Source organism: Odocoileus virginianus, chromosome 13 (assembly GCF_023699985.2).
Source record: "Odocoileus virginianus isolate 20LAN1187 ecotype Illinois chromosome 13, Ovbor_1.2, whole genome shotgun sequence".
NCBI classification, from domain to species: domain Eukaryota; kingdom Metazoa; phylum Chordata; class Mammalia; order Artiodactyla; family Cervidae; genus Odocoileus; species Odocoileus virginianus.
The window spans coordinates 25304306-25331743 of record NC_069686.1 but is presented as its reverse complement, the minus strand read 5'-3'; the positions used below and the strand labels follow the sequence as shown (position 1 = coordinate 25331743).

The window sequence follows — 27438 nt, the reverse complement described above, 5'->3', positions numbered from 1 at the left end:
CATTATACTTAGTTATGGAATATTAAATACTTTATCACTAAAACTAGAAAAAAATAAAAGGCAAGGATGCCCACTCTTACCACATTTGTTCAACATTATTCAGGAGATCCTACACACGGTAATGAGAGAAAAAAAAATAATTAAGTACAACGTCACCATGCACAGATAGCATGACTGATTACACAGAAAATCTGAAGGAATCTATAAAACAACTATGGAAACTATCAATTAAATTTAACAAGGTAACAGAATAGAACATCTCACAGTTAAAAGAGTTTTTAATTTTGATGAAATTCAGTTTATGCATTTTTTGTTGATGAATCATGCTTTTGTTTTCTAAGAACACTTCACCTACATCCAGGTCAGGAAGATTTCTGTCTATTTTTTTTCTAAATTTTTTAAAGTTTTACATTTTAAACTTAGGCATATTACTAATTTTGATTTAACTTTTATACAGATTTGAGGCTCAGACTGAGATTCATAATTTTGCATGTGGATTAGCAGTTTGTTTAAAAGACTATTTTCACTGAACTTCTTATGTGTTTTTTTCAAAAATTAAATGATCAAAATTGTGTGGATATATTTCTGAACTCTCTATTCAGTTTCATTGATTTAGGTGTCTATTCCTTCATCAATAACACATTGTGGTGCATGTAAAGTGCTTTCACACTATTTCTAAATTCATTCCTCAATATTTTAAACTGGCACAACTATAGATGAATTTGTTTCATTTTCCAATAGCTATCTAGTAGTATTTTAAAAAAACTGATTACTGTAAACTGATTGCAATTTTTGAAGTTAGGTACTGATTCTTCCAACCCAATTCTTATTTTGTTTAGTTGGTTTGGCTCCTCTGCCTTTCTAAATAAAAGAGCACAGGAAAGATTCAATCTAAGTTAGGCTTAATAGGATCATACCAGTTGTCATGTTGAGATCATTGGACAGTGGCAAGGGTTTATTAGTGTCATAGCCTATTCCTATAGTATTTATACAAACAAGAGAAGACAATGACTTAGAAGAGAAAGAAAGATTGTATTGGGTGTAGATTGCAGTTAGAATTGAAAAGACTTGATGACAGAACAGAAGTAAAGTAGGAAAGAAATAAATGAGTCATAGATAAATTCTTTTCTTTCTTTTGGCCTGAATAACTGTAAAATATGGACTTCAGTATTGATGCTGTAAGCAAAGAAAATTGAAATAATTTTCAAAAACTAGTGGATGAAAATTTCAGAAAGGAACTATTTATAAAAGGAAGAAAAAAATTGACTACTTATATATCCAACAATATTACAATAGTTAAATATTATATGGCAAAAAATAGAAAAATGATACTTAACTACAGTATATATGTCATAAAATTACATATTTGCAGATTTTAATGACATGTAATATGCTCATAAAATCAAGCATTTTCATGAAATAAAGTCATTACTAAAAAACTCTAAAGATAGTAAAAGAATCAGTCATTACCGGGGATCATAGCAAACATCCTCTTACAACAACACAAGAGCCAATTCTACACATGGACATGACCAGATGATCAATACCAAAATCAGACTGATTATATTCTTTGCAGCCAAAGACAGAGAAGCTCTATATAGTCAGCAAAAACAAGACCAGGAGTTGACTGTGGCACAGATCATGAACTCTTTAGTGCAAATTTTAGACTTAAATTGAAGAAGGTAGGTAAAACACTAGGTCATTCAGGTGTGACCTAAATCAAATCCCTTACAATTATACAGTGGAAGTGACAAATAGATTCAAGGGATTATATCTGATAGAGTGTCTGCAGAACTGTGGATGGAGGTTTGTAACATTGTACAGAGGCAGTGATAAAAGCCATCCCCAAGGAAAAGAAATGGAAAAATGCAACAATAAAAAGATTAAGATCAAGCCATCTGGTCCCATTGCTTCACAGCAATAGATGGGGAAAATGTAGAAACAGTGGAAGATTTTATTTTCTTGGACTCCAAAATCACTGCAGATATTGTCTTCAGCCACAAAATCAAAAGATGCTTGCTCCTTGGAAGGAAAGCTATGAGAAACCTAGAAACCCTATTAAAAAGTAAAGATGTTGCTTTTCTGACAAAGGTCTGTATAATCAAAGTTATGGGCTTTTTCCCAGAGAGTTGAACCATAAAGAAGGCTGAATGTCAAAGAATTGTTTTAGAATTGTGATGCTGGAGAAGATGCTTGAGAATCTCTCGGACAGCAAGGAGATCAAACCAGTCAACCCTGAAGGAAATCAACCCTGAATATTCTTTGGAAGGACTATTACTAAAGCTGAAGCTCCAATACTTTGGCCACCGATGCAAGGAGCTGACTCAATTCAAAAACACCCTAATGCTGGGAAAGACTGAGGGCAGGAGGAGAAAGGGAGACAGAAGATAAGATGGTTGGTTGGTATTATGGACACAATGGATATGAGTTTGCGCAAATTCCAGGAGATAATGAAGGACAAGGAAGCCTAGAGTCCTATAGTCCATGGGGTCTCAAAGAGTCAGACACCAGTTAGCAACTGAACAACAGCAACAATAAAATAAATAAACAACAGAATATATACATTACAGGGAATATAGCCAGTAGTTTGTAATAACTAAAATAGAATATAACCTTTTAAGATTCCAAAACACTATGCTGTATTGTACACTTGAAACTTAAGTAATATTGTACACCAATTATACTTCAGTCCAAAAGAAAAGGGTCCTGTTAAGAAATTCAGAACATCCAGGTCTCCTAGATTATTCTGCAACCTTATTATAAATATTAGGATTTAATTTAAATTATTGTAAAGTATGTTCCTTTGGCAAAATTTATGGTCAAATACTGAAATATGAAAACCCACTGTATTACACAACTTAGTTATTCTTTCTGGTTTCATAATGATAGTATATTTTACAATAGCAGTATTCACAACAGCCAAGACATGGAAGCAACCTAAATGTCTAATGACAGGTGAGTAGATAAAGAAGACGTGGTACGCTTATACAATGGAAAACTACTAAGTCATTAAAAAGAATGAAATAATGCCAGAATGCAACTAGAGGTTGTCATACTAAGTGAATTAAGTCAGACAAAGACAAGTACCATATGATATTCCTTAATGTGGAATTTAAAATACAGCACAAATGAACATATCTACAAAAGAGAAACAGGCTCACAGACACAGAGATCAAACTTGAGGTTGTCAAGGGGAAGGGAAGGAGGGAGAAGGATGGACTGAGAATTTGGGGTTGATATATACAAACTATTACATCTAAAATGGATAAACTACAGGTCCTACTGTATGGGAACTATTTCCAATCTCAAGATAAAGCATAATGGAAAAGAATATTTAAAAAACAACATATATTTATGTTACAACTAGGTCACTTTGCTGCACGGCAGACTGGCACAATGTTGTAAGCCAACTATCCTTCAATTTTCAGTTCAGTTCAGTTCAGTCACTCAGTCATGTCCGACGCTTTGAGACCCCCTGGACTGCAGCACGCCAGGCCTCCCTGTCCATCACCAGCTCCTGGAGTTTACCCAGACTCAGGTCCATTGAGTCAGTGACGCCATCCAACCGTCTCATCCTCCGTTGTCCCCTTCTCCTCTTACCTTCAATCTTACCCAGCATGAGGGTCTTTTCAAATGAGTCAGCATTTCACGTCAGGCAGTCAAAGTATTGGAGTTTCAACTTCAACATCAGTCCTTCTAATGAAAACTCAGGACTGATCTCCTTTAGGATGGACTGGTTGGATCTCCTTGCAGTCCAAGGGACTCACTCTCAAGAGTCTTCTCCAACACCACAGTTCAAAAGCAACAATTTTTCAGCACTCAGCTGTCTTCATGGTCCAACTCTCACATCCATACTTGACCACTGGAGAAACCATAGCTTTGACTAGATGGACCTTTGTCAGCAAAGTAATGTCTCTGTTTTTTAATATGCTGTCAAGGTTTGTCATAGCTTTTCTTAGAAATGGATAAATATTTAAGGTCTACTTTAATAGATAATGAGACAAATGCTTTAAAGAAATTGATATTTTATTACTTTAAAGCTTAAGATCTAGTAGTGCTTTTCTACAAATGGATTTATCCAAGCAGTTTTAAATATGCATTTGTTTGTATGTGTGTGCACTCACACAACAGTATTACAAAGCTCTCATGTTCTATTTAATTAAAAATGTATGAGCACAGTTAAAAATAGGCCATAGAGTTAACAACTGAAGACTCTGATGCTGGGAAAGATTGAGAGCAGGAGGAGCAGGGGTGTGACAGATGCTGATCAAACTCCAAGAGACAGTAAAGGAGAGGGAAGCCTGGCATGCTGCAGTTCATGGGGTCACAAAGAGTCAGACAACTTAGTGACCAAACAACAGTTAACAAGATCTTCAATTTGCCCCGGATATTTCCATTCCTTCTTGACCAAGTACATTTTAATCAATCTTGATCAATGGATTATGGTAGAGCTAGAACTGGACTGTGAAATCAAGTGGGCCTTAGAAAGGATCACTACAAACAAAGCTAGTGGATGTGATGGAATTCCAGTTGAGCTATTTCAAATCCTGAAAGATGATGCTGTGAAAGTGCTGCACTCAATATGCCAACAAATTTGGAAAACTCAGCAGTGGCCACAGGACTGGAAAAGGTCAGTTTTCATTCTCATCCCTAAGAAAGGCAATCCCAAAGAATGCTCAAACTACTGCACAATTGCACTCATCTCACACTCTAGTAAAGTAATGCTCAAAATTCTCCAAGTCAGGCTTCAGCAATACATGAACCAAAAACTTCCAGATGTTCAAGCTGGTTTTAGAAAAGGCAGAGGAACCAGAGATCAAATTGCCAATATCCACCAGAACATAGAAAAAGCAAGAGTTCCAGAAAAACATCTATTTCTGCTTTATTGACTATGCCAAAGCCTTTGACCGTGTGGATCACAATAAACTGTGGAAAATTCTGAAAGAGATGGGAATACCATACCACCTGACCTGCCTCTTGAGAAACCTATATGCAGGTCAGGAAGCAACAGTTAGAACTGGACATGGAACAACAGACTGGTTCCAAATAGGGAAAGGAGTTCATCAAGGCTGTATATTGTCACCCTGCTTATTTAACTTATATGCAGAGTACATCATGAGAAACGCTGGGCTGGAAGAAGCACAAGCTGGAATCAAGATTGCCGGGAGAAATATCAATAAACTCAGATATGCAGATGACACCACCCTTACGGCAGAGAGTGAAGAGGAACTAAAAAGCCTCTTGATGAAAGTGAAAGAGAAGAGTGAAAAAGTTGGCCTAAAGCTCAACATTCAGAAAACTAAGATCATGGCATCTGGTCCCATTACCTCATGGGAAATAGATGGGGAGACAGTGGAAGCAGTGGCTGACTTTATATTTTGGGCTCTAAAATCACTGCAGATGGTGACTGCAGCCATGAAATTAAAAGACGCTTACTCCTTGGAAGGAAAGTTATGACCAACCTAGACAGCATATTAAAAAGCAGAGATATTATTTTGCCAACAGAGGTCCGTCTGGTCAAGGTTATGGTTTCTCCAGTGGTCATGTATGGATGCGAGAGTTGGACTGTGAAGAAAGCTGAGTGCCGAAAAATTGATGCTTTTGAACTATGGTGTTGAAGAAGACTCTTGAGAGTCTCTTGGACTGCAAGGAGATCCAACCAGTCCATCCTAAAGGAGATCAGTCCTGGGTGCTTATTGGAAAAACTGATTCTGAAGCTGAAACTCCAATAATTTGGCCACCTGGTGCGAAGAGTTGACTCATGGGAAAAGACCCTGATGCTGTGAGGGATTGGGGACAGGAGACAAAGGGGATGACAGAGGATGAGATGGCTGGATGGCATCACCGACTCGATGGACATGAGTTTGAGTATACTCCGGGAGTTGGTGATGGACAGGGAGGCCTGGCGTGCTGCGATTCATGGGGTCACAAAGAGTTGGACACGACTGAGCAACTGAACTGACTGACTGACTTAACTGACATGAACCCTTTAAAAATATTTAAAAGTAAAATACTTGATATCTTTTTATTAGTCACATAAAAATGTTAACCCATCTTAGGTGGATTTCAGATAACTGTGGAAGTTGCTAAAATAACAAATAAATTACCTTATGCCATTTTATATGGTGCTGCTTCATCATTTTGGCAGTCATTCTCTGTGTAAGTAATGACAGCCTCTAATAAAATGTGCTGGGAATCTTCTAGCTCACAAATTTAATTTTTACAAATTTAAGAAAGGAGGAAAGAAGAAAAGTAGGAGGAATGGAGAGAAGGTGGTAGGGAGGGAAGGAAGGAAGGAAAGAAGGAAAGTGGAAATACTCTTAGCAGAGCTGGATCTGTGCCCTCAATGATCTGCTTACCGACTACCCCATATGTTAGCCACTTTACCTAAGATGCTTGGGGCACAGAATTCACTAGAGATAAAGTTGACAGGATAATTACAGGAAATTGAAATCAACTGAATACTGAGTTTGAAGTCCCATTAATCCTTTAAAATGTCCAGCTGCTATTGGACAAACTCATGGAGTGGTTACTACTTTATATCAGAAATGCTTTCCCTTTCATTCATAAGTGACTCAACTTACAAAAACAAAATTCTCTACAAGTATATGAAAAATACATTAACTCCAAATATTCTTTAAATATCAGAAGACTGAAATTCTTGGCTAAATTTGAAATTAAATATATATATATATTTAAAAATTAACATTTACACTTGTAGAAGCAAACAAAAATGAAGTCACTTATGTCAAGGACAAAATGGAGGTGGCAAATGCCAGCATATAAAGGAAACAGCCTAACTTTACAAGAATTTACTGGTCTTCTCAGAAATCAGCAGAGGGCACCAGTCAATCCCTAAACATTGTCTGTTCACATAATCTCTGGACTTCTTGTTCCCTTGACTCAACTACCTGGATCCAATAACGAAGACTACTATGCAACCAATCAGCTGAAAAAAGCCGAATGGTTTCCACGTTTGTTCCATAAATACCACTTACTCTGTGAGGAACTCTGAACCCATTACTCCCATAGCTTCGAGTTTCCCACTTGCAGGTTGAAAGTCTTGCAATGAACACATCATTCTGCCTTGTTTTATTCAATGTGTAGTTTGGTTTTTGACACTTATATGTGACAACTTCCCTTGACATATATGGATTGGTTAGTTTTTGCCTTACCTATGTGGTAGCAATTATAGCTTAGGAACAGAAGTGGAACATTTCTTGACATTAATGCTCATGTCTACTATGGCTAGTGTTGCCACAGGAATCATTACCGTCTTTGTTTCCATAAGAAAGGGACAATAACACTTATCTTCCTCACACAGGTGCTGTAATATTAACTACTAATGCTGGAGATTTCCACAGAGTTTTATTAGATACCTAACCAAATGACCAATCACACTAAGAAGTAAATCACAAATTTTTCAGCTTGCAGATTTTGAAACTAAACCATCCTCTTAAAATTCTGGTTGTCAATATTCTTTTACAACTTTATAGCTTTCTTCAGGCTTTAAAAAATTCAGTATATGTCAAAAGGCAATAGCTTCTCTTACAATAAAAAAAGGGGGGTAAAACAGTATTCTCTGGTTGAAAGGAGCCTTATGCATACTTGTGTTGGGTTCTTCAATCTTCAGAGGAGGTCATTCATATAAATTCAATAAAGACAGTAATGTGTGAAACTGATACTACCCTGACCCCATCCACCTTAGAAGGCAACTCTAACATCTCAAACAGTAAAATTCAGACCAAAAGCTACCTCTTCTGCTGCCAAATAGATAGATAGCCTATATCTGAACTCAATTTACAAAACAGGGACATCACTATATGTTAGCTGCTTTAATAGATTCGAGTTTATTTTCAGAATATACATCTACCTTCAGTAGAGAATAAAGCAATTCAAGACCAAGAGGAAAAGTGCTGACAGGCCAATAAGACAAAGAAAAGAAAGTGTCAATTAACCTACAGTGATAGACTTCCCCCTGCCAAAAAAAAAGAACAGCGAATCAATTTATTCATCTTCAAAAACAGTTTCTGTGGTACTATTTCTCTTCTTCCAAAAGTTTCTAGATGTTGTAGACATATTCATGCACAGCATGTTGTAGAAAGCTGTCAGTAGCTCTGATACAGTCACCCCAAGGTCTAATCCTATTATATTAGATGAAAAAAGTACAAGGATGCTCACCAGACCAGCCCTTCTTAAGAGACATCAAGAAATACATAAAGTACTTTAGGTGCTTGGCCCCTAAGTGTTGCTAGAACAGTAACAGGCTGCAAACAATCTATGAATCTAGAGATGACAGTAAACAGGATTGCTTTCCATTTATGAGCTGTTAAGCCTGTTTCGTAAAGTAGTTCATGGTGACTGACAGTTAAAACACTGGGTCATTCACTAGTTCCTATGTTATGTGCCAAGTGGCACAAGGCCATGAAAAATGATGGTAGTAGGAGAAAATTCTTACAACAAATGCTCTTCTTCTGCAGTTACCGATGGGGGAGATGAACACAAAATAGGAATGGTTCAAAGCTATAAACATCTTCAAAAGCAAAGTCTCAGACTGTTGTGACCAAAGTAAATAACCACACATGAAAAAACAATTTCTGGTGACAACCCAACATTGTCAATCTTATAGTATCATTTCGGGCAGTGTGGGTGGAGGGGTTGGTGGAGAGGCTGGAACCAATTTTATCTTGAATGACCCACACTCAACATTTTTAACAGTCTAAATCAATGATCTGGGTTAGTGTTTGTAAATATTCATTTTGTGTGTGAGTAAGTTGTGTGTTTTGCCCCAAATCAGTTCAATTCAGTTCAGTCTCTCAGTCATGTCTGACTCTTTGAGACCCCATGAACTGCAACATACCAGGCCTCCCTGTCCATCACCAACTCCCAGAGTCCACCCAAACTCGTGTCTCTTGAGTCGGTGATGCCATCCAACCATCTCATCCTCTGTTGTCCCCTTCTCCTCCTGCCCTCAATCTTTCCCAGCATCAGGATATTTTCAAATGAGTCCACTCTTCACATCAGGTGGCCAAATTGTTGGAGTTTCAGCTTCAACATCAGTCCTTCCAATGAACACCCAGGACTGATCTCCTTTAGGATGGACTGGTTGAATCTCCTTGCAATCCAAGAGACTCTCAAGAGTCTTCTCCAACACCACAGTTCAAAAGCATCAATTCATCTATGCTCAGCTTTCTTTATAGTCCAACTCTCACATCCATACATAACTACTGGAAAAACCATAGCTTTGACTAGATGGACCTTTGTTGACAAAGTAATGTCTCTGTTTTTTAATATTCTGTCTAGGTTGGGCATAACTTTCCTTCCAAGGAGTAAGCGTCTTTTAATTTCATGGCTGCAGTCACCATCTGCAGTGATTTTGGAGCCCCAAAAAATAAAAAGTCAGCCACTGTTTCCACTGTTTCCCCATCTATTCTCCATGAAGTGATGGGACCAGAAGCCTTGATCTTAATTTTCTGAATGTTGAGCTTTAGGCCAGCTTTTTCACTCTCCTCTTTCACTTTCATCAAGAGGCTCTTTAGTTCTTCTTCGCTTTCTGCCATAAGGGTGGTGTCAAAACAATGCATTTGAATCAGTTCTAATGAGGTGGATGAAACTGGAGCCTATTATACAGAGTGAAGTAAGTCAGAAAAAAAAAAAACCCACCAATACAGTATATTAATGCATATATATGGAATTTAGAAAGATGGTAACGATGACCCTATATGCGAGACAGCAAAAGAGACACAGATGTAAAGAACAGACTCTTAGACTCTGGGAGAAGGTGAGGGTGGGATTATTTGAAAGAATAGCATTGAAACATGTATATTATCATATGTGAAATAGATCACCAGTCCCGGTTCAATGCATGAGGCAATGTGCTCAGGGCTGGTGCACTGGGAAGACCCTGAGGGATGGGATGGGGAGGGAGGTGGGAAAGAGGGTCAGGATGGGGAACATATGTACACCCATGGCTGATTCATGTGAATGTATGGCAAAAACCACCACAATATTGTAATGTAATTAGCCTACAATTAAAATAAACAAAATAAAATAAAAAGCAAGTTAGACATTGGTGAAAAAAAAATATTGCCCCAAATATGTTTCATGAAAATAAGGAGATTTTTATTTGATCTATGCTACAATCACATATATTCTGAATTCCTGGGTTCAGATTGTTGATTAAGCATGGATCACACACTCTAATTCTTCCTCCCACTCAAAACTAATTAAAATATTTGATAACATATACATAAATTAAGAGGGCTTCCCACATGATGCTAGTGGTAAAGAACCCGCCCACCAATACAGGAGACATAAGAGACATGGGTTCCATCCCTGGGTTGGGAAGATCCCCTGGAGGAGGGCATGGCAACCCACTCCAGTATTCTTGCCTGGAGAATTCCATGGACAGAGGAGCCTGGCAGGCTACAGTCTCTAGGACTACAAAGATTCAGACACAACTGAAGTGACTTAGGATGCATGCATGCATACACATAAATTAAGAGAAATACATGTGGAGAATCTGAAAAAGATTTGAAAGAAGTAACAAGTAATCTGAGTGGCTGTGGAGGGTTAGGACTTGGTAGAAACCATAGTGTTTCAAGTTCCACTGTGATTCCAGAGAAGCCAAAGCCACAGGCCACTTGCATATCAGGGAGGCAGGACTGTGGAACACACACCTGCAAGCAAACTGGGGCAGGAAATCACTGCTGGGACCAGCCACTAAGCTTACTAGGAGAGAAAATTCCTACAAACCAGAAACTGAAGTCTGCATTTTGAGGGGCTGAGACCAAATTTATGGTATACATAGAGCTTGCCTGGTGGCTCAGAGGGTAAGAATCCGCCTGCAATGAGGGAAACCTGGGTTTGATTTCTGGGTTGAGAAGATTCCCTGGAGGAGGGCATGGTAACCCTCTTCAGTGTTCTTGTCTGGAGAATCCCCATAGAGAGAGGAGCCTAGTGGGCTACCGCCCATTGGACAGAGGAGCCTAGCAGCCTATAGTCCACGGGGCCACAAATAGCTGGGCACAGCTGAGTGACTAAGCGCAGCGCAGCACACAGAAGATCGAGCCCAAGAAAAAGCAGCAAGAAAACACCACACTGCCCAGAAAGGCCTCTGGATCTCAGAATGAAAAACATCCCCTGCAGAGCAATTGTGAAAGAAAATAAATTCACAGAAAACAATTACAGAACATATGAGGAATATCAATGCCAAAAACAAGAATTTATACCTGAAGAGATGACTTCATAGATGCTCCTGAACTGGAGTAGGTTGCCATTGCCTTCTCCTAAAGTAATTATAGGAATCTTCAAATATATAAAATAAGGAATAGCACTCATGCACCAGGAATAGGAAGTTATGCAAAAAAAAAAAAAAAGCATGGTTATGGGAAAAAATAATAAGAGTTTTAGTAAAAGTCATAGCTATTCACATTTAAAAACTTGATGGTTATGGGCAGTTAGTAGATAAGACACAACTGATTGAAGAATTAGCAAATTTGGAGAAAGAACTGAGGAAATGTTTTGGAATACAGCTCACACAGATAAAGAGATATCAAAATATGAGACAGAAACAAGATGCGTGGAAATGGCACAGAAGTTTCAGACTCCATGTAATGGCATGGTAGAGAGTCAACATTTAAAAAAATATTGGCAGAGAAATAACAAGCCATGAAGAGCCATGAGTGCTCTAATTGAAAAGATACATCAAGTGGTAACATCAGATAAGAAGAAAATCATAGGCAGACACATTATAACAAAACTGCAGAACTCAAATATAAAAAGAAAATTATAAATGCCACTGAAGGATAAATATATACAACAAGTAAAAAGTGATGGCAGTTAAATGATAAACTCTTTATTAGGCATCCCCAAGCTTTCTACCTTCTCCCAGGTTCATGACTCACTGGAAATACTCATAGGACTTACTATTAATACATAGTTATATTCATATTCATAGCTGTGATTTATTAGCATCAAAAGATGAAAACGAAGTGAGCAATGAGAAAGGCTCTTGAAGCAAAGTCAGAGGAAACCAAGAGCAGGCCTCTAAGAGTCCTGTCCCACTGGAATCACACAGGATACACCTAATTTCTCTTTAGCATAAGTTGTGACAACATGCATGAAATGTCATCTGCCAAGGACACTCATTAGAGAATCAGTGCCCAGGGCCTTTGTTGAGTTTTGGTCAGGTAGGCATACTTTGCTCAGCATCTACCAAATTCCAGATTCCCAGAAGGAAAGCAGGTATTCTGCATAAGCTGCATTGTTTATGCAGTTTAGGTACAGTGAGCCATTTTTATCAGGAAATGGTAGAAACTCTCCCAAATCCAAGTTTCCAGAGACCAGCTGGGATAATCTTGCAAGCAGACCTTTCTAAGGATAGCAATCCCAGGCCTACTATGCTCTTTCTGCACACCTTCTAATTACCAGGGGCAGATACTAAAAGATGATAGAAACTAATTCCGTCCCACTGGCTGTCTTCAAACTTTAGTTATGTAAATAACTGCTTATAGATGTTGTAAAAGGATGAAATGAGGGCAGATTATTGCTACTATCCTCAGAAATGAGAGCAGATTATTGCTACTATCCTCAGAAATCTTTCTTTATGTTTTATGTTTTTACACTCTGGATTGAGCTCATTCACACCCATGAGTTTAGTTAGCAACTAACTGCTGAAAAGTCTTCATATTGTTATCAGATGTCTTTAATGAATTCTACCTACGTAAATGTCCCAAAGGGTATCTCATACCCTATAAGCCAATAAATTTTTACTCCTTTGATTTAAAAACAAAACAATTTTCCTTTACTCCATATCTACCAGTGTCATTAATCACATAATCTAGAAGCCTCTATAGAAACTCCAAGAAAAAACTGTTCAAAACATGTTCTTAAAACTAATGAGTACATTGAGCAAGGTGGTGTTTGGTCTCAGCAAGTTCGAAGTATCAAGAATACAAAAGTATTCCTATTTCTGGAGCTGGGTGTAATACTAACAAAGGAAAATTTCCATGGAATGATTAGGGAAAGAAATAGTTGAAGAGAGACCTACTAAAACCACTGTTATCCCAGTGAGAATGTGTACATGCCTAAGAAACAACATTAGAGGCTTCATAATATGAGAAAAATAGCACTAAGATAGTCTGACCCAATGCAAAAGAATGACTTCGGATTCCCTGCTTTACATTCTATACAAAAATAAAATGGACTACATACAGATGTAAATGTAAAGCTACAAAATATTTAATAGCAAGCATAGGCCTAAACTATCATGATCATTCAGTAGGCAGTAGTTTCTGAAATACGACACCAAAAGGACAAGAAAACAAAGTAAAATTAATAAACTGGAACTCATCAAAGTGTAAAGCTTTTTGCTTCTAAGGACACCATCAAAAAGACAATTCACAGAATAGGAGAAAATATTTGCAAATCATATATTTGATAAGAGACATATATGTATATATATATTAAATCAAGAACTTTTACAACTCAATAGTAAAATAAAGAAACAAATAGCCCAATGTTAAAAATGCACAAAGGATCTGAATAGACATTTGTCCAAAGAAGATATGTAAATGGCCAATGAGGACTTGAAAAGATGTTCATCATTTGCCCTCTGGAAAACGTACATCAACATAATGGAATGTTATTTGACAATAAAAAGGATGAATTAACTGATATGAACTACAAAATAGATAAACCTTGAAAGTATTATGCTGAGTGAAAGAAGACAGTCACAAAAGACTATGCATCATATGATTTTTATTCATATTAAATGCCCAGATTAGGCAAATGTATAGAGACAAAAAGTAGGTTAGAGGCTGTCTAGTTCTGGGAAGTTCAGGAGAAATGGGGTAAATGGTGACTGCTAAAGGGTAGGGGTTTTCTTTTGGGCATTATAAAAGTGTTCTAAAATTGTGTAGATAGTTTCATAATTCTGGGAACATAACAAAAAGCACTAAATTGTATATCTTAAATAAGTGGATTTCTCCTTTCTGAATTACAATTTAATAGAGTTAGTGCCTCACCAAAAACTGATTTTAACAAATATTTGCCATAGATACATAGATAGGAAATAAGCAGAAGAAACAAATGTTCAGTATCATTTAGTGTTTAAAAAATGCAAACTAAAACCACAGTGAAATGCCTATTAGAAATGCAAACAAGCAGTATCAAATCTTGGCATGGATGCAGAAAAATAGGAGCTTTCATTCATGTGTGAAACCACATGGTATAGCCACTTTAGAAGACGGCTTGCAATCTCTTATAGAGTTAAACATACACTAACATATGGCCCAGCTCCACACTGCCCACACTCCTGGATACTTACCCAAGTGAATGAAAAACTTAGGTTCACACAAAAGCCCAGATATGAATGTTTCTAGCAACTTTATTAATAATCACCAGAAATTTTATGCTATGGTATATGAATGTTTATGTTCAGTCTCACCAAGCCCATATTTTAAAATCCTGATGCCCACTGCAATGATATTAGGAGGTGGGAGCTTTGGAGGTAAATTAGGTTATTAGAGTAGAATTCTCACAATTAGGGTTAGTACACTTATAGATAGAAGAGGCCCTAGAGAGAACACTCAACTTTTCTACCATGTGAGTGACAAGAAGTCTGACTTGGAAGACAGCCCTCACCTAACCATGCTGACTCTCTCATCACAGATTTCCAAGTTCCAGAACTGTACCAAATGATTCTTTATTGTGATTAGCCGCCCGGTCTGTGGTATTTTGTTAGAGCAGCATGAACACACTAAGTCACTGAACACAACAACAACAACAACAACAACAAATCCTTTAATAGGTGACTAGCTAAACGACCTATATTATATATATAATACTACTGAGTAATTTTTACAAAAGGAACAAGCTACTGATTCTTCCAATAACATAGATGAATCTTCAATACATTATTCTAAATAAGGCCAAGGTCCAAAGTTTACATATTATATAATCCCATTTACATAGTATTATTTTTTAAAAAAAGAAAAAAAAATACACTGTAAAGAGCTGGAAAAAGACCAGTGCTTGGCAGTGGTGAGGATGGGGAAAGTGTTGAGTACAATGGGACCTCACATTGGAGTTTTATTGTTGATGGGTTTTCCCTGTAAGGAGCTGTGCTGTGTTCAGTGGCTCAGTCATGTCCAGCTCTTTGAGACCCCATGGACTGTAGCCTGCCAGGCTCCTCTGTCCATGGGGATTTAAAGGCAAGAATACTGGACTGAGTTGCCATGCCCTCCTCCAGGGGAATCTTCCCAACCCAGGGATCAAACCCAGGTCTCCTGCATTGCAGGCAGATTCTTTACCATCTGAATCACCAAGGAAGCCCAAGAATACAGGAGTGGGTGGCCTATCCCTTCTCCAGGGGATCTTCTGACCCAGGAATCAAACTGTGGTCTCCTGCATTTCTGTATGGTACTGCATAGGAAAACATATGACTATGCATTTGTCAAAACCCATAGAACTATAATCTATACTGTATGCAAATAAAAATAAATCAACTAGAACTCTAGGTGGATCTCAGGATAGAATACAAACAGTACCAAATGAAAATAACTGTATTACAATATATGAATTAACTTTAGTGAAGAAGATGGGGGGAAAGTTACCCAAGTAACTTTTGGAAAATGCCATTTGACTAAAAACTGTAAGTACAAAGACAAAAAATAACTTTACACAAACACTGCACTCTAATTCATAAATTTGATCCTCACATGGGTTAGCATGGTTTAGTATGGGGTAGTGATTTTGAAGCTAATTTATATATGTGCTCAGGTTCAGCAAAAAGGTAAATAAATTACAGATGATGTGATCAAAGTTTCTTACTGTCAGAGAAAGACAATATAAATATGCCCAAAAAGTACTGTTAGTTTGAAATCTGTAGTTCTAGATTAGTCAGTGATACCAGTATCAACTCACGTACATTTTAAAACACATAGAGATAGCTAGACACATAAGTGCATATAGACACATGTACACATATAATTCAGTATATTTTTCCTAGCTCTAGCTACTGAGAGGGCCTAGAAAAAGTGACACCCCAGGAAGAATGAGAAATAAGATCTTGGTTTCTAAATACTATTCTCCAATAAAAGTTAATAGGGGTTCCTTGGAGAAATTAGATTATAAGTTTGTGATAATGAAAATACAAGATTAGATTGGAGATTCTTTAGCAAGTGTCAAAAAGAAAGGAGATGATTTTGAAAAAAAAAAAAAAAGGATATATTTAGCATTATCAGGCTTAAATTTTGTGTTTCTAATCCAAATTGTTCCCTACCTAGCCATCTCACTCTTGTGTTTCAGGCCTCCAAGGAAAAGAGAAACTGCGTTATCCCTTCTCAGAAGACCCATCATTAGAAGTGTATCCTCTTCTTTTCTTCCTTTTAAAGATTCCAGCTTTCAATCAGCCTCAGCTTTCAAAACTAAACAAAATCTCATATCCCAAAGCAATATTACCATCCAAAAACACAAATGAATCTTAACCTAAACCTATATAACATTCTTAGCCATTACTTTTCCTGGAAATTAAGCGATATGTGATGTATACCAGTTGCTCTTTAGTTAATATACATGAATTTCATTCTCACTTTGACAGAAAAATAGTAGTTTTGTTTGGTTTTCCTGATGGTTTTGTCTCAGACATAGTCAATTAAGTATGTATCTTCTCTGTCTAGCTCATTGAATCTGTCTCAGTTCATAAAATCAGAACAATGCTGCAAGTCCTGATTTTAGGATCAGCTAAGCTAACTGGGCAGCCTTATAGAAGCATTAACTCTTCTGGGGTTCAGAGGTCTCCCCTGCAAAATTAGAGAATCAGAATAGATTTCTACCATCCCTAAGACCTAGAAGGTTGTATATTGTTATCATTTTTATCATATAAGTTAGGACAGAAATTTTATCAGGTCCTTGAATAAGAGTAAATCTGCCTTCTGTTTTGGACCTATAGTTATTACACTGGCTATGCCTTGTCGATTTTCAACCCAGGGCTTTTACTTCAAACTTCTCTAAAGGGAATTAACTGTTTAATTGCTCAGAGTATATGGAATTCCTTAGCTCAAAGTTTGCCAAAAAGTATCTGAAGCAGCTTTATTAGTACATCCACTAAACGTCTATCGTGATTGCAAGAACTGATCTCTCTTACTTGCTTATCCAAAGTGTTGTGATCTGTGTGTTTCCTTCTATCGTCGTAAGTCCCATTTATAACTTATTTGAAAGAGTGCTGAAAGCATTAAATGAGAAGGAAGTTGTGAAATGTACAGTATATCTGAATATAGTAATTGTCAGCTAATTAGAAAGAACTCTTTAATGAATTTTCTAAATTCTGTTAGACTGCTTTGATTCATGGTCTTTTGTATATCTTATTAATATAGAAACTTGGTGAAATCAATTAAATGTCAAAGGTATTATGTTTGATACATCTTTATAGTCACACCCTATGACTATTCACTGGTCTTCCCTGAAGATATTCTGGCTTTCTATATTATAAGGCACCTTATTTAAAAAACTGAAATCTGTCTCTCACTGGACAAAACATGTGAACAAGTGACTTTTAAACATCGGAAAAGAGGTAATTTAGGACTGTGCTCATTGAAAAAATAGAAAAACAATTGAGGGTGTCACTACAATTATTCCAACATTCTGTCTAGCACATGATGCTGGGATGGGAAACCCAAGCAGAACATAGCAATCTTTTTTTTTTTTTTTTCCCATTTATTTTTATTAGTTGGAGGCTAATTACTTTACATCACTGCAGTGGTTTTTGTCATACATTGAAATGAATTAGCCATGGATTTACATGTATTCCCCATCCCAGTCCCCCCTCCCAGCTCCCTCCCCATCCCATCCCTCTGGGTCTTACCAGTGCACCAGGCCCGAGCACTTGTCTCATGCACCCAACCTGGGCTGGTGATCTGTTTCACCCTAGATAATATACATGTTTCGATGCTGTTCTCTTGAAACATCCCACCCTCGCCTTCTCCCAGAGTCCACAAGTCTGTTCTATACATCTGAGTCTCTTTTTCTGTTTTGCATATAGGGTTATCATTGCCATCTTTCTAAATTCCATATATATGTGTTAGTATACTGTAATGGTCTTTATCTTTCTGGCTTACTTCACTCTGTATAATGGGCTCCAGTTTCATCCATCTCATTAGAACTGATTCAAATGAATTCTTTTTAACAGCTGAGTAATATTCCATGGTGTATATGTACCACAGCTTCCTCATCCATTCGTCTGCTAATGGGCATCTAGGTTGCTTCCATGTCCTGGCTATTATAAACAGTGCTGCGATGAACATTGGGGTGCACGTGTCTCTTTCAGATCTGGTTTCCTCTGTGTGTATGCCCAGAAATGGGATTGCTGGGTCATATGGCAGTTCTATTTCCAGCTTTTTAAGGAATCTCCACACTGTTTTCCATAGTGGCTGTACTAGTTTGCATTCCCACCAACAGTGTAAGAGGGTTCCCTTTTCTCCACACCCTCTCCAGCATTTATTGCTTGTAGACTTTTGGATAGCAGCCATCCTGACTGGCGTATAATGGTACCTCATTGTGGTTTTGATTTGCATTTCTCTGATAATGAGTGATGTTGAGCATCTTTTCATGTGTTTGTTAGCCATCTGTATGTCTTCCTTGGAGAAATGTCTGTTTAGTTCTTTGGCCCATTTTTTGATTGGGTCATTTATTTTTCTGGAGTTGAGCTGGAGGAGTTGCTTGTATATTTTTGAGATTAATCCTTTGTCTGTTGCTTCGTTTGCTATTATTTTCTCCCAGTCTGAGGGCTGTCTTTTCACCTTGCTTATAGTTTCCTTTGTTGTGCAAAAGCTTTTAAGTTTCATTAGGTCCCATTTGTTTATTTTTGCTTTTGCTTCTAAAATTCTGGGATGTGGGTCATAGAGGATCCTGCTGTGATTTATGTCGGAGAGTGTTTTGCCTATGTTCTCCTCTAGGAGTTTTATAGTTTCTGGTCTTACATTTAGATCTTTAATCCATTTTGAGTTTATTTTTGTGTATGGTGTTAGAAAGTGTTCTAGTTTCATTCTTTTACAGGTGGTTGACCAGTTTTCCCAGCACCACTTGTTAAAGAGGTTGTCTTTTTTCCATTGTATATCCTTGCCTCCTTTGAAAAATATGGAACGCTTCACGAATTTGCGAGTCATCCTTGCGCAGGGGCCATGCTAATCTTCTCTGTATCGTTCCAATTTTAGTATATGTGCTGCCGAAGCGAGCACAGAACATAGCAATCTTAATAAAGTGAAAGGATGGATTGGTGTTTGTGGAATCAGATGAAGCTGCGATTTTCAAGACAAGAGTACTAAATGAGGTACCATTACACGCCAGTCAGAATGGCTGCTATCCAAAAGTCTACAAGCAATGAATGCTGGAGAGGGTGTGGAGAAAAGGGAACCCTCTTACACTGTTGGTGGGAATGCAAACTAGTACAGCCACTATGGAAAACAGTGTGGAGATTCCTTAAAAAACTGAAAATAGAATTGCCATATGACCCAGCAATCCTACTCCTGGGCATACACACCGAGGAAACCAGATCTGAAAGAGACATGTGTACTCCAGTGTTCATCGCAGCACTGTTCATAATAGCCAGGACATGGAAGCAACCTAGATGCCCATCAGCAGACGAATGAATAAGGAAGCTATGGTACATGTACACTATGGAATATTACTCAGCCATTAAAAAGAATTCATTTGAATCAGTTCTAATGAGATGGATGAAACTGGAGCCCATTATACAGAGTGATGTAAGCCAGAAAGATAAAGACCATTACAGTATACTAACGCATATATATGGAATTTAAAAAGATGGTAACGATAACCCTATATGCAAAACAGAAAAAGAGACACAGATGTACAGAACAGACTTTTAGACTCTATGGGAGAAGGCGAGCGTGGGATGTTCTGAGAGAATAGCATTGAAACAAGTATACTATCAAGGGTGAAACAGATCACCAGCCCAAGTTGGATGCATGAGACAAGTGCTCAGGCCTGGTGCACTGGTAAGAACCAGAGGGATGGGATGGGGAGGGAAGCGGGAGGGGGGATCGGGATGGGGAATACATGTAAATCCATGGCTGATTCATGTCAATACATGGCAAAAACTACTACAATATTGTAAAGTAATTAGCCTCCAACTAATAAAAATAAATGGAAAAAAATTAAATAAAAATTTTTTTAAAAAATAAAATAAAATGCACCTAAACTTACTGCATCAATCACTGGAAAAAATTAAAAAATTAAAAATAAATAAAGAGAAGGAAGCTATTCAGAGGAAGAGCTCCAGAAATATGTATGAGTTCCTTCATAAGTCTTTGAGTAAAGTTGCACATGCATAATGTGAGAATTCAAGATGTTACACAAAGATCTTCTAGAAATCAAGCTGAATAATTGCCAGAGCTCACACAAAACTGGAAGACTTGCAAATTTCAACCAACCAAAGTGGAAAAACCTTTCTAAACACTCAGGACATTCACTGGAAACTTTGAGAGAGCTTAAACCATAGTAGCAGGACTAATATTTCCTTATAATAAAGGTTATTACAGACTTCTTTTAAAGAAAGAAATGAAACTCAAAAGAATTGAGCCAATGTGAAATAATATAACTACCTGCCAAAACAAAATTGAATATATATTAAATTATCCCAGCAAGGTAACCCACAATGCCCAACAGCCAATTAAAAATTACTAGATATGCAAAGAAGCTGTATTCACTCAAAACTGGGGGGTCAGGGGTCACAGTTAAAGAAACAGACTTATAATGATTTTCAAGATTTTTAAAGGAAATTGTAAACATCACGAGAAAATATAAAAAATGTTTAAAAAGCATAGGAATTTCTAGAACTTTAAAATATGTGAATAGGAGATTCATTGTGTGGAATGAATAGCAGATTAGATACTATAAGAGAATAGACCCAAGAACTGGATATCATAGCAATAGAAATCAAATAGGCTGAAGCACAGAAAGAAAATGCTAAGACCAAAAAATGTGAATAAAGTAAGTTGTACCTCTACCGTAGGTATAGAGTCCAAGAAAGAGGATGGTAGAAAAATATTTGAAGTCATGATGAAAAATTCCAAATTTGAAGAGAACAATAAACAAAAAAATCCAAGAGGCTTAATCGATTAAAAAAAATAAACCCCCAAAAAAACTACAAAAAAAAAAAAAAAATACCACATCCTAATAAATAGTTGACAGTCAGGTATAAAGTGAAAATATTGAAAGCATCCAGAGAAAAAAAAGTATGTTATACAAAGGGCAATAAACAAAATAATTATAATTGGGTTATTCCCTGAATCAAAGGAAGCCAGATGATACTAAAATGACCTTTTAATATCTGGAAAGAAAAAAAGGCCAATAATGTACATTTTTCCATTTATATAAGATGCTCAAAAAAATCTAATGTATATTAATAGAAAACAGATAGATGACCAATTGAAACCTGGCAGAGATGATTCAGACTGGAAAGAAAGAGAGGGAAGCTTTCTGGGGTGGTGGAAATATTGTCATACAAAACAAATGACAATTGAAATAGTGCATTTATTAGGTAAATAGATAGCAATAAATTGATTTAAAAACAGAAAAATAAAAAAAATGCTCAGAGAAATCCCTCACTGGATGTAAAAAAATGTGCCCATAAAAAGTTATGTATAAACCAAATTAAAATAAATAACAGTCTAAATGTACAAAAAGGTTACTGATTAAATAATCAGTTAATACAACAAAGGTATGCTTTGTAATTTGCAAAGTGTTATGTATAAAATTGTATAAAATTAATGCACCAGAGAGGGACTACCCTGCTGGTCCAGTGGTTAAGAATCTGGCTTCCAATCCAGGGGTCACAGTTTGATCCCTGGTGAGGGAACTAAGATACCACATGCCACCTGGCAATTAAGCCTGAGTGCCGCAACTGCTGAGCCCAAGCACCACGACTAGAGAAGCCTGCACACCACAATGAGGAGCCATGTGCTGCAACAAAGACCCAGCACAGCCAAAATAAATAGATAAATAAAAATAGAATTTAATGTACAAGAGAATTATAGAAAGGCAGAATACTCAGCACATTCTTTCCCCAGCAAAACAATAATTCAACTGATGAAAAAAACCAACCATTTAAAGCCTGAAAATTCATCATGAGAGCATATAGTAATGGAGAAATATTCATTTAGGAAAACTTATTAAATTTTGGTAAGAACATCTAGAATCCGTGGCATTTGAGCCATGACTCATTTCCTAACCTGCCCCCCAAAACTCTGTGTATGAAAGCTCTTCCCTGGGAACTCCACTCCAGGTAACTTTGGCCAAGAGGATAGGAGCTTGCTCTCCCCCAGATTCCCTGTATAGTATTACAGTTTTCCCCAGGAGGGGCTGACTGTCTGTGTTTCTCATACCTCTCAGTCCTGTATTATAGAAACTATTTCAGGCAGATACAGCTATGAGGGACAGGGTTCCCTTTCTTCATCTAGCGCTCTTGTAGGGGAGAAGTTCTACTTCTGGTGCAGTAATCTGAAAATACTGTGCTCTATATCACCTCCACTCAATAATAATTTAAAGAGATAAAAATGAAATGATATTCAAAATGTAACTTATTTTTGTCAAAAACTATGAAGTATTAATATTACTATCCATGTATGTTTTTTAAAACTAGTATTTTTCTTCTTAAATATACAAAATATTCAAAGTATAAGCAAAAGCCCCAAAAATGATTTATTTTATAATTTCATTTCTAAATTATATATAAAGTTAAAATTTTAAATAATATTTTGAAAGCTTACTAACAAGTATGTTTTAAATAAATCTGAAATTCTAGCATTCAATGTTCATTTTGTGGTCAATGTGAAATCATTTAGGGTTATAGGTGCTTCTTGTGAGTACTGAATTCATATTCCAAATGACAGAGCTGCTTGAATGTTCCTTAATAAAGTTTTCATTTCTGTCCATGATATTTTGATCCCTCTAAATATCCGACCCTCTTGCCTGTGTCTAAGGACAATGATAAATGATTAAGTGAATAGGTCAGTGTATCAGTCTTCAATTGCCACTGTAATAAATTATCACAAACTTGATAGTTTAAAATGGCACAAATTTATAATCTTACAGTTCTGTAGGCTAGAAGTCTGACACTGGTATCCCTGAACTATAGTCAAGGTGTTTCCAGAGCTACATTCCTTGTGGAGGCTCTAGGGGAAAATCATTTCCTTGCTTTTCCCAATTTTTAGAGACTGCCCACATTTCTTGGTTCTTGGTCCTCTTTTGCATCTTCACAGCCAGCAGCATAGAATCTCTTTGACCCTGTTTCTGTCACTACATCTCTTTTCAGATCTTCTTTATTGTTTTTCCCTTGCACTGTGAAGTACCCTGAAATTACACTGTTGTAGTGTTAGTCTAGAGTTCTCTTCAAGAAAATTGGAAATATCAAAATAACATTTATCTAAAGATGGGCACAATAAAGGACAGAAATAGTAAAGATATAATAGAAGCAGAAGAGATCAGAAGAGATGAAAAGAATACATAGAAGAACTGTACAAAAAAAGATCTTAATGATCCAGATGACTGGTGAGTGTGGTCACTTACCCAGAGTCAGACATTCTGGAGTGTGATGTCAAGTAGGCCTTAGGAAGCCCTGCTGTCAATAAAGCTAGTGGAGGGGATGGAATTCCAGCAGAGCTATTTACAATCCTAAAAGATGATGCTATCAAAGTGCTGCACTCAATATGTCAGCAAATTTGGAAATCTCAGCAGTGGCCACAGGACAGGAAAAAGTGAATCCTCATCTCAATTCCCAAGAAGGGCTGTGGTTTGAACTAAAGAATGTTCATGTATCTCCCATGCTAATAAGGTTATGCTCAAAATCCTGCATGCTTGGCTTTAGCAATATGAACTGAGAACTTCCAGATGTTCAAGCTGGACTTAGAAAAGGCAGAGGAACCAGAGATCAAATTGCCAACATTGGCCGGTGCATAGAGAAAGTAAAGGGATTCCAGAAAAACATCTACCTTTGTTTCATTGACTACACTAAATACCATGACTGTGTGGATCATAACAAACTGTGGAAAATTCTTAAAGAGATGGGAATACCAGACTGTCTTACCTGTCTCTTGAGAAACCTGTATGCTGGTGAAGAAGCAACAGTAAGAACCTTGTATAGAACAACTTATTGGTTCAGGATTGGTAAAGGAGTACAAGGCTGTTTACTGTCACTCTGTTTATTTAATTTATAAATGCAAAATGGCAGGCTGGATGAGTTACAAGCTGGAATCAAGATTGCCAGTAGAAATGTCAACAACCTCAGTTATGTGGATGATACCACTCTAAAGGCAGAAAGCAAAAAAGAATTAAAAAACCTCTTGATGAGGGTGAAAGAAGAGAGTGAAAAAACCCAGCTTAAAACTAAATTAAAAAAAAAAAAACTAAGACCACAGCATCTGGTCCCATCACTTCATGGAAAATAGAAGGGGGAAAGGTGAAAGCAGTGACAGATTTCTTCTTCTTGGGCTCTGAAGTCATTGCAGATGGTGACTGAAGCCTTGAAATTAGAAGACAATTGCTTCTTGGCATGAAAGTTATGACAAACCTTAAAAGTGTGTTAAAAAGCAAAGACATCACTTTGCCAACAAAGATCTCTATAGTCAAGGCTATAGTCTTTCCAGTAGTCAGCTGTGACACCTGGACCCTAAAGAAGGCAGAGTGCTGAAGAATTGATGCTTTTGAACTGTGGTACTGGAGAAGACTCTTGAGAGTCCCTTACAGCAAGGATATAAAACCAGTCAATCTTAAAGGAAATCAACCCTGAATACTCATTGGAAGGACTGATGCTGAAGGTGAAGCTCCAATACTTTCACCAACTGATGTGAACAGTCAACTCATTGGAAAAGACCCTGATGCTGGGAAAGATCGAAAGTAGAAGGAGAAGAAAGCAACAGAGGATAAGATGATTGGATGGCATCACCGATGCAATGGAAATGAACTTGGGCAAACTTCTGGAAATGGTGAGGGGCAGGGAGGCCTAGCATGCTGCAGTTCATGGGGTCACAAAGAATCAGACTTGACTTAGCAACTGAACAATGAACAACAGCATTAGTCACTCAGTTGTGCCCAACTCTTTGTGACCCATGGACTGTAATCCTCCAGGCTCCTCTATCCATGGCATTCTCCAGGCAAGAATACTGGAGTGGTTTGCCATTTCCTTCTCCAGGTCATCTTCCTTACCCAGGTCTCAAACTCAGATCTCTTGCAGTGCAGGCAGATTCTTTACCTTCTGAGTCACCAGGAAAGTGGTATAATTATATTAAATCCTCATGAGCCAGGATAATACCCTTATTTCATGGTCAGTTAATCAATACCTTAATTCCATCTACAACACCCCCCCCACCCCCACAGTATTTAACCTAATATATTCAAAGAATGCAGTGTTTATCTAGGGTGTGGGCATTTTGGCAAAGCCATTGTTCTGCCTGCCACAGACAGGATAAGCTAAATTATACTGTGATAACAAAGAAACACACAGAAACTCCAAAATTTTAGTGACTTACAGTAACCAAAGATGTATTTCTTAATTGTGCAGCATGTCCCTTTTAAATCAGCAGGTAATCTCTACTTGTTGTATTTAATGAGAGATACAGGCTCACAGAGCAGCTGCCATCTTGAACACAGCTAATTGATGTGCTCAACAGAATAAAAAACTCCAGGGGTTCAGCCACTAGTAACTAAATGCTCAGCCCCAAAAGCAACATGGGTCACATTTGCTCAGAATTCACTGTTGAGAACATGTCCCTTGACTTCACCCAACATCACAGCATTTATTCAAGCTAATTCTGATTTGTGCTTTGAAAGGGAAAATCTGTATTTGGTAAGCAACCCCAATAACCATCATCCACTTGTCACAGCACATATACATGTTGGATAAATAGAATAAAATGTACCTGATAGCAGAGCTTACAAAAATGAAAGTGAAATTTTCAGATGTCAGAAGTAAGAATCCAGAATCGTAAGAATATAAGCTATTAATGCTACTGTTTTAAAGATAGAAGAGGGAAACCGAGAATAGTTGATTAGACTCAGTAAATACTAAGGGACTGAAGTTTAATATCCTCATAGTGAGGGAAGGCAAGGCTACAGCCAGGAGGGCAATAAGATTTGGGATTTCTGCATAAACTTAGAGTTGCTAAAAGGATATGCCACTTGTAAAAGAAGAACTAGAAAGAAAATTTTATTTAACTAAATAAGAAAAATTGTGTTTTCTACCCATACTGTAGAGGGAAGGTAGGAGTGCTCTTGAAGAAATCCAGCCCAGCAGTATGTTAAATTCTCCTACTCTATGGATTTGTTTTTTCTCCTTTTATCTCTATGTATTTTTTAAATACATTTTGAGGTTTGATCGTTAGGTACACTTATATAGAAATTATATCACCAGTGTTCTATGGATCTTTTCATTATTATGAATTTTTTTTAATCTCTAACAATAGTTCCTTTTTTTTTAATAAAAATCATTTTATTTATTCTTTTTTTTTTTTTTTTTTTTTTTTTTTTTGGCCACACCATGCAGCATGTGGGATTCTAGCTCCCTAACCAGGGACAGAATCCGTGCCTTCTTGCTTTGGAAGCATGGAGTTTTAATGACTAGACCACCAGGGAAGTCCTATTTCCTGCCTTAAAGACTGTTGTTTTTTTTATAGTTACACCCACAACTTAGATTAGTGCTTGTTTAGTACCTCTTTTTCCACACTTTACTTTCTTTAACCTTACATTTCAATTTTGTGTCTTTTAAGCAACATGTAATTGGCTGTATTTTTAATGAAATTTTTCAATCAGAACGTCTAGCAAACACATGTATGAAAAAGAATACCATTGCCACACAAAAAACCAAGCCATAGAAAAAGATACTATTGCAACATGGTGATTGCAGCCATGAAACTAAAAGATGCTTGCTCCTTGGAAGGAAAGTTATGACCAACCTAGACAGAATATTAAAAAGCAGAGACATTACTTTGCCAACAAAGTTCCATCTAGTCAAGGCTATGGTTTTTCCAGTGGTCATGTATGGATGTGAGAATTAGACAATTTAGAAAGCTGAGTGCCGAAGAATTGATGATTTTGATCTGTGGTGTTGGAGAAGACTCTTGAGAGTCCCTTGGACTGCAAGGAGATCCAACCAGTCCATCCTGAAGGAGATCAGTCCTGGGTGTTCATTGGAAGGACTGATTTGAGCTGAAACTCCAGTACTTTTGCCACCTAATGCAAAGAGCTGACTCATTTGTAAAGACCCTGATGCTGAGAAAGATTGAAGGCAAGAGGAGAAGGGGACGACAGAGGGTGAGATGGTTGGATGGAATCACTGACTCAATGGACATGGGTTTGGGTGGACTCCGGGAGTTGGTGATAGACAGGGAGGCCTGGCATGCTGCAGTTCACAGGGTCATAAAG

General features: G+C 37.3%; 1 non-coding gene across 1 annotated transcript; it reads right to left on the bottom strand.

The window, feature by feature from the left end:
- Window positions 1–19131: 19131 nt before the first annotated feature.
- Window positions 19132–19238, bottom strand: LOC139038128 (U6 spliceosomal RNA). Its single transcript, XR_011491071.1, has one exon. It is a non-coding gene; the product is annotated as a U6 spliceosomal RNA (small nuclear RNA).
- Between the last annotated feature and the right edge of the window lie 8200 nt (window positions 19239–27438).